Here is an 8,690-nt window from a genome sequence, read left to right on the forward strand (position 1 = left end):
CCAAATTCTTAATTGCGTTTGTGTGGAGTTGTAGTTGTGTTTAGTGAATATATCCACATACGCAGTTATCACCTCCTGCCCAGAACTAATCTTATTGCAAATTCCAAAGTTTAATTTTAACATGCACAGTGCCGAATTAATTAAGTAGGCACTTATGTAACTACAAATTTTTCTACATATTTACCGTAAATAATTAATTATTTACTGTCTCAATTCATTTATGTAAATACTTGCCGTACAGTTGATCTAAAAAATTTGGAAAAAATTACTGCTTAAGGTTCATTCATACTAGACAATAAAATACCAAGTAAAAAAAATATTAAATAAATCTTAAACAATTATTTATCAAAATAGTGCCTTCGGTGTGTCGAATTTCAAAGGGTTGTCCTACGCATTTGTCCTACAAAAAAACAATACATATGTGTTCTGTTCCTACGTATTGCTACAAGTAGTCGGAATATGTAAAGCCCAGTTAACAATATTTTGACACTCCAATATTTGTAGTTTTAACAATCTTATATCAATTTCTTTCAAAATTTCACGAGGTCATATAACACAACTCTTCGTCTGGCTGCGCCAAGTTGTAAAATTTAATTTAATTTTTCCCAGGTTTAGTAAATAATTAATTAGCACAGCTCTGCACCCAATTACTGGAGATAAGATGCACTCAATAATTTTGCACACACGTCGATACGTATGACGTTGTTGGACATGCCAGCCACGTATGCATGAACTAAATGCAGATTCACACTTCACTTTTTGCATGGCAACTAAATTATTCAACTCTTGAGTTCTCAATAAGGGACCATTCATATATTACGTTATGAAAAATTGTTGATTTTTGAACCTCCTCCTCTAAATGTAAACATTAACGGATAGAGAATTTTTAGATGGAAAAGATAGAAAGACCTAAACCACCCACCCACTAAAATGATGACGTAATATATGGACGTTCCCTATATACGTTATTTACGTTGCCAAAATGGTTATAGATTAAACCATCGACATAACAATGGAATATATTGCTGGCTGGCTGGGTTGGTGGCTTTGTTGAGAATTTAGCCTCTCCTTTTCTCTCTTCCCTTTTCGACGAGAGAAAAAGGTGGCTAACTTCATTAGTTTTAGTGTGACGGGCTAATCGACGGGCCTTTTCTGTACATCGATCGACGTGCTAAAAAGACATTGGACCACAGTGAATTTGAAAGTTGGATATACTTCCAGAAATGTTTGTGATTCATCTATTAAAACCGCGTCATTTTTCTGTTTCACTTTCCTGAAAACAGTTGGCGGATGGGCCAATTAAACGCATTCGAAAAATGAATCACATTTCCCTTGTTGCACTGATTTTTAAAAGTAGAAACGTTTTGAAACTACCAATAACGAAAATATAGAAATTCAATTTTTGTCTGTAAAGTTTTGTCATAATTTATGACAAAATCAAATAACCTATATTGTGCATTTTCTACGTGCAGTTTTTTGGGCTTTTGTGCATTTCTATGGGTCCCGCATGCATAAAAATAATTTCGTGCGGACAAAAATAAACACTACTAGGTATTCATGGCCATAAATATATATAACTGCCATATTTTTAAACCCTTTCCCAAACTCGCCCAAAATAAAGGGTATCTCCGAAGGGTACAATCGGTGAATGCGGGAACGTCCATATACTACGTCATCGTTTTAGTGGGTGGGTGACTTAGGTCTAAAATTATCTATCCCTTAATGTTTACGTCGCTTGAGTGGTGCTAAAATCGAGAACTTTTGATGACGAAATATATGGGTGGCCCCTGTGTGAGCGACTTAGCAAACAACTGGACCATGAGAATCCTTTTTTCACCAGGTATTTAAAATACAACAACCTGACCACCCCACTCAAGTTTATTCTTTCCCACAATGGGGGTCTCCCAACGTATGCTGGCAGATTTGGACCAGACTAGCGTCAATCGATCACAAATATAATTAGTATGAAATTTGCAAATGGCACTATCTGCCAATGCGCAGGTTTAACGGAGATATTTGCATAAAAACAGGAGAAAACGCACTCCCAAGGCTGGTAAATTTGTAATTTTCCAAATTTGCTGCGCCTTTTTCACACTTTTTATGCAAATATCTCTGCCAAACCTGCGCATTGGCAGATAGTTCCATTTGCAAATTTCATACTAATTATATTTGTGATCGATTGACGCTAGTTTGCTCCAAATCTGTGAGCACACGTTGGGAGACCTCCATTGTCAGCATTTCTATAAATATCTTGAAAGCATGGGAAAATATTCGGGCCAATGGCACGCCATGTTTAATCACACCATGTGCTCCCCCGTTTTGCTGTGTGCTCTGTCTTCTCACCATAATTTCATAGTTTGCTGGAACTTTAGAGATACAAAAATTCACTAATTTATCAAAATTTGGAGTGGTACATAAATTAAATCTGATTAAAATTTAATACATAAACAATCTTCCTGATAATCTATAATTCTTCGTTTTAGCTGCGAACTAAACAAACTGCCAGGAAAAGCACGGGTGGACCGCCTCTAATTCCCAGGAGAGCATTGGTTCGTTTTCCAACAATTTAATTTCAATCATTTTAATTTCAACATATTTATTAAGGTGATAATTTTACTCCGTACCGTGCTAAATTTACTTCAGCTTAGCATGGTTTGCCTGAATGTTTACGGTGTTAGGTTTCCACATGCAAGGTTATAATTTTGGTTGCAATATTATTTCCGTGCCGGTTATGATTTTATGTGGATTTTAACACCGCTTTGTAAAACAAACAAAATTATGTTTCCTAGAAAAACTCAGGCTGGTGTAAGTTTGCAAGGTGTAAGTTTGCAAGGCAAAACATTTTGCAAACAAAATTTTGCTATGAAGGCAAAGTCAAAATGAGTACTCCAAATAATCTACCATACTTCCTCATCATGGTTTCGATTGGTAAAAACCAGGGTGCATAAACTTTTTGTTGTCCGTGGTTTCTCCTAAGGGGGTGATGCCAGGATGAAAATTTTTATTCAACAATTTAAAGTTGGGGAATTTCATGCACTTTTACCATGACAACCACCCAAATCCATTGCAAAATTGTATACAATTCCCCAACTTCAAGTTTTTGAATAAAAATTTTCATCCTGGCATCACCCCCTTAGGAGAAACCACGGACAACAAAAAGTTTATGCACCCTGGGTAAAAACCAAACTGACCATGGCAGCGCGAAAAAGAAAGAAAAATGCACTTTTTACCACCCACCCAAAATAGATGGGAAATGGGAAAAATTGAATAAATCTGGTTTGGGGCAATCCGAAACAACTTCTTTAAGACTTAAAATTTGTTTTTAATTTTACTTTATTCTGCATAAAATTCGGAGAAAATAAACTGATGATTCGGGTGAATTCGAACAATCTAAAATTAACATGTAGTTCTCGTATCGAAAAACTGAATAGTAATCAAAATCGTTCAAAATTGCCTGTATTACATGGCAAAATGTTCAGAAATGTATGCATGGAATTGACGAATATCAAGGTCAATTCCGAAAATATTGATAATTAAAAAAGTAACACTTTGCCACAACTAACTACACATGTGTAAATATGGGAACATCTACATATTTTCCATTTTGGACGGTAAAAACAATTTTTCCCACCAGCGTGGTAAAAATTGTTTTGGACGGGAATAACGAAACCCTATTTTTCCTTGCAAATATGTAGCCCAGGCGAGGGAGACCTAACAACCGGGTCGCTGGAGGCCGGCCGGCGCCCAACCAAACGGATACCCAACAGGTAGAAGAAGAGTGAATATAGTATCAATTATTTTAAAATTTACGTATGCACACACTCTAAATAAAAATCGTAAAATTAGCTATAGGTTGAGCAAAAAGGGGGGATGGCACAACCAAAAGGTGCAAGTTGTCCAAAGTTGTGCAAAATTTGTCCAAAGTTGTGTAAAGATTGCCCAACGGACGGATAAATTTGGCACAACATTTGATAAATTTTAACATTTGGTTGCGCCATCCTCTTCTCTACCTAACCTTAAGTAAATTTTACTTTTTTTGATTTAGAGTGCATAATTCAAAATATTTATTTATTTACTACTCATTTTTAGCGTGTCATGTTACGCACCCGTGAAACCGCACGAAGATCTGGACCTACAAAACTTCAAATGGTATGCGAATTGTCAACTAATAAAATTTAACAGTTGATGACCTTATTTTGACATTTTGTGACCTTTGAGGGCAAATTAGGTCACAATTAAATTCGGGGTTAACTTTCAGTTGAAATTGGTATATGTATGGAGTTTAACGGTTGGTGAGGTTTTAGTGACATCGAACAAACCTTGTCTGACCTTTGAAAAAACAGATAAAACGCCGCCTTTATGCACACGGACCTGTGTACTCCGTTTAACAATCTAAAATATCTCTAAAATTATTTTATTGCATTCTTCATAGCTCGTCTGGGAACTAATGAAGATTCGAGGTGACCAAAATCTCCCGGACGACCCAGCAGCTGTCGATGTGGAGGGAGGAGCAGTTGCCTCTATCATGTCAGGCACCCGAAATGCAGAAAAGCAAGACGACGAATACGACACTTACTGCAAATCCTTGGCGCAAAAATTCCGAGTGATGGGACAGTCTGATAGAAGAGGCTACTTGGAAGTTCAAAACACTATAAATCGTATCGTCCATCAAGCCGATATGAACTCTTTATTGGCCGATTGATAGATTTTTCTTCATTATTCACACGACTTTGTGGGAACTAATTAAATAAATCTGTTCATACGAATGTTACCTCATGCTTGCTAAATTTCCTAAACTTAAGACATTCTAATCATGTCGTAATATTTAATTAAAATATTTGATTAAAATATTGACAGGTGAAATAAAATGTTATCACTTGTCCCCATTAAAAAAGGTGTTAGTCAACAGCCATGAATAAAATAACAAAGGAATGTCACTCTGTTTGTCATTTGGGATAATAAGTTATCGCAACTTGCTGATTACCATGCTCAATCATTAAACGTTGTCACGTAGTACGCAGAATGTCAATCAACCTTCTTCCTCCGATTATGATTCAATTCTAGTTTGCGTAATGGTTCTGGAATTATCTGGATGGCTAATAAATACCCATATTTCAATGTACCCCGGATTTGCATAATTTGTTCTGCATAATGCAATTTTGAATATCTACCCTAGTAGCACAAACTTGGGAAATACACAGGAAAACACCAGTCCACGGACACGAAATCTCGTGGTTAACAAATGAAGATTTGGTGTAAAAGATGATGAATTTTGGGGGTTATTGTCGCCGTTTTGCGGTGTCAGACTCGTGTCAAATTCGTGTATAACACGTGTCTAGGACAGAAATAATATGTGTAAAACTCGCGTTATTCTCGTTTAATTTTCGGGTTTATGCATTACTTAAACACGTGTTTTATGCTAAATAAACACCAAAAATTGACCCAATTTATCCCGTTAATGACATGACTTTACTTCATTTTAATTATTACAATTAAGGATAAAAAACTCAAAACAATGATAATGTAAATATTAAAAATTACGTTATCCGACTCCTCATAATTGAACCCTTATTGTTGGATCCTTGATCCCACCCATAACTTTCGATTTTGTACCTCTCATACTTGTGGCGCTATCCTGATTATCTGAAAAGAATAGATTTCTTATTGCATACGTACAAAGTGCACATATAAAAATATGATCGACGTGTGTACATATTTCAAATGAAGCTTACCTAAGCATAGTTTTTACGGCATATTATTTCTTGATGTTTTAGTTCTGCTAGACTTCACTCCTGTAATCGGCTCCCGTTCAGTTGATTCTTTCAGCCCAGCTTTTTTTAAATCGACAAAAAGGTCAAATTAATTAAAATGATTAATTTAAGATGAATTAAAATGCAGCTATTGGTTAATAATTATGGTAGAAATTACAAAAATGGTTGCTAATCATGGGCAGACGTGGTATCTTATTAGAAACGAGTGAGTCGTCGCCATCCCCTCAAGAAGTGTTCGGCACACCGATAGGTTGCTGTAATATAAATGGCAATTGAAAATAATCACAATTAAACGCAACACCAGATATACATACACGAGTTTGTTTAAAATTACCAAATTGATGTCCACTTGATTGGCCCAGGTTTTGATAACAAATAAATATTTAACACTGAAGATGGGCACGGAGTCGTGTATGTAAAAGTTAATAATATCTCGAAACTGTAGTTCGAGGAATTTTAATATTCACATTTAGTATTTTACACTCCCTATCAGCACTTAAAACACATAATTTAAATAATTTGTGCTGAATCTTTTTGTAAAATTCAGAACAATTTCACTCTTAGCAAAACGGTATTGAATCAATTTGATTCATCACCAAACGGAATGCATATATGCCTTAACCGGAGCGGTGATAACGGGCAACACCGCATAGTGAAAAATATACACCGTTGTGGTGATGAAAACTCACCACTTGGAATCAAACTATCACCATCCCGGGGAGAAATTATCACCAAATCAATACCATCGCGGAGTGTATATATGACTTCACCACTTTGCTAAGAGTGTAGCAAAGTCGACTGGAGGCTTAGAATACGACCACGGCGAGTTTAGCCATGGCATAAATGGAGTCGAGGCATGAATCTCCCTCTTTACCAATCGTCTGTGCTTGCCGTAAGGGGGATCTCACCAATGCAACCATACACCATTCTAACACGTATTAGACACGAGTATTTGCCACCAAAAATACACGAATATGAAACACGAGTTTTGTCTTAAAAATACACGTGTTTCTGAACATGGTGGATTTTGGTGTTATGCAGCCGAGAAAAACACGAGTATCCAATATATTTTACACGAGTTTGACACGAACCCCAAATTGCCACGATTATACCCCAATGGAGCACGTGTATTTCTCGGTCTGTGCTGCTAGGGTAATTCCTAATTATGTAAACGACGAGGTATTTCGCATAACCCGTGTCCTCCATGGTGTTGTAGTGCATTTTTATTTTAGCTACACGAGTAGAATTATTAAAATGGGGTGCTTCCATATGTCAATTAGGAATTGTTAACCCTGAATAATGTCCTTAAGAGTTCGGATTGTCGAGCGAATATAATTTTCGATATATCAGTTTTACAATGGAGATGTGCCGTCACGACGTGTCAATTAAAAATTGATATATTGGCATGTCACAAATGTCAATTGGTCAGACATACTGTTGAAATAAGTACAAGCAGCTCATGGGTGTTACCAAAATGGGTAAGGATAACTAAGATTACGGTCTACGTATTCGATTTATATGAACATGTATGCGTATTTACATATTTGATTATCGTCTATCAAGTAGTTATAAATTTATTATGTCAAATAGTATTATGTAAAAAGCTAATTTATGTCAGATGCATATATGTACAAATGCATACGTGCGTCATGCAATGCCTCATTCATCATTGATGCCTTATCTTACATTTGTCAATTATGTTCCTCAATTCCGGAGATTATATTGTACTGACCCAGAGGTCGACGCCGATGGTACCATCGGCGGCGGCGGCTTGAATTTCACTAAGGGTCGGCGGCGGCGGCGCGCCGCGCCGCGCCGGTTTTTTGCCGGCGGCGGCGCCAAATGTTAAATATTTTTCTAATAGCTTTTAAAGAGCTATGTTGTACTTTTTCACTCGAAAAAACGCAGTCGGGTAAAAAATATATGTGCGCAATCTTTTATGTGTTTCCACATGTCATAGTTTTAAACCCTTATATGTACATAAAATCGTTATGTCTCCCGGTCTATTTCTGTGCACGTGGGGAGATGTAGGATGAGGGTCCACTGATAACGTCAAAGGTAAAAAATGGAAAGCACTTTTTAAGCTAAAATTATAACATCTCCGATTTTGACAAAAGCATTCTCATTTTTTAGCGTCTAATAAAATTTCACCTATTTTTATAAAGCTGCAAGTTCGTTTTGATTATGTCGCATTACTTCAAGACATTGCTCAGAAATTCTGAGTCAGAATTATTCGGGGGTTTTAACACTACCGCGTTTTTCAATCTTTGTAATTTAAATTTAACATTTTGAAGATTAAGATCTCAATTCTTTAATTAAAAAAGATTTCCACCCGCAAATTGTGGAAATTAAATATATTTGCATAGTAAACTTTGAAAATTTTTGGAAAGTTATTTCGGGTACAAATTCCTAGTTTCGTGATAAAATAAATCTTTATTATCGCGTTTTCAAGCCATTATACAGACGCGAATTTAAGGTTACGCCAAAATAAGTAACTTATCTTCAAAAGCGCAAATTAATTCAAAATTTAGCTGGTAAAAATCACGCAAAATTTTTCCTATTTTTCAGAAATATGTATTCTAATGTTATTCTAATATATTGTATTTGTCATAAATAAGAGATCATCAAATGAAAACTCTAGTCTGGGACTAAAAATGTTGTTGAAGGGTGTCTTTTGTAATTATAATTAGACCAAAATCTAGTATTCAAGCCAAAATAAAATCGGCGCCAATTTTTTTCCGCGGCGGCGTCGGCGCGCCGTTAATTTTTTTCGGCGGCGGTGGCGGCGCGTAAAAAAGTACCGGCGCCGGCGGCGTCGGCGGCGTGTGATCGGCGGCGTCGACCTCTGTACTGACCAGACTCATGAGATAAGGCCATGAAGTAATTTACTTATGTATATTAACCTAGTTGAAGTTTCAA

At 36.3% G+C, this 8,690-nt stretch overlaps 1 long non-coding RNA gene across 2 annotated transcripts; it reads left to right on the forward strand.

Annotated features, from left to right (window-relative positions):
• The first annotated feature begins 1,021 nt into the window (after positions 1–1,021).
• Positions 1,022–4,937, forward strand: LOC110856629. Of its 2 annotated transcripts, none has more exons than XR_002548590.2 (5): positions 1,022–1,840; positions 2,484–2,549; positions 3,696–3,767; positions 4,090–4,149; positions 4,433–4,937. It is a non-coding gene; the product is annotated as an uncharacterized LOC110856629 (long non-coding RNA). The 2 variants fall into 2 exon arrangements; XR_004836354.1 differs by lacking the exon at positions 1,022–1,840 and adding an exon at positions 2,274–2,410.
• The last annotated feature ends 3,753 nt before the right edge of the window (positions 4,938–8,690 follow it).

This window comes from Folsomia candida, unplaced genomic scaffold (assembly GCF_002217175.1).
Source record: "Folsomia candida strain VU population unplaced genomic scaffold, ASM221717v1 Fcan01_Sc016, whole genome shotgun sequence".
In the NCBI taxonomy this organism is placed as follows: domain Eukaryota; kingdom Metazoa; phylum Arthropoda; class Collembola; order Entomobryomorpha; family Isotomidae; genus Folsomia; species Folsomia candida.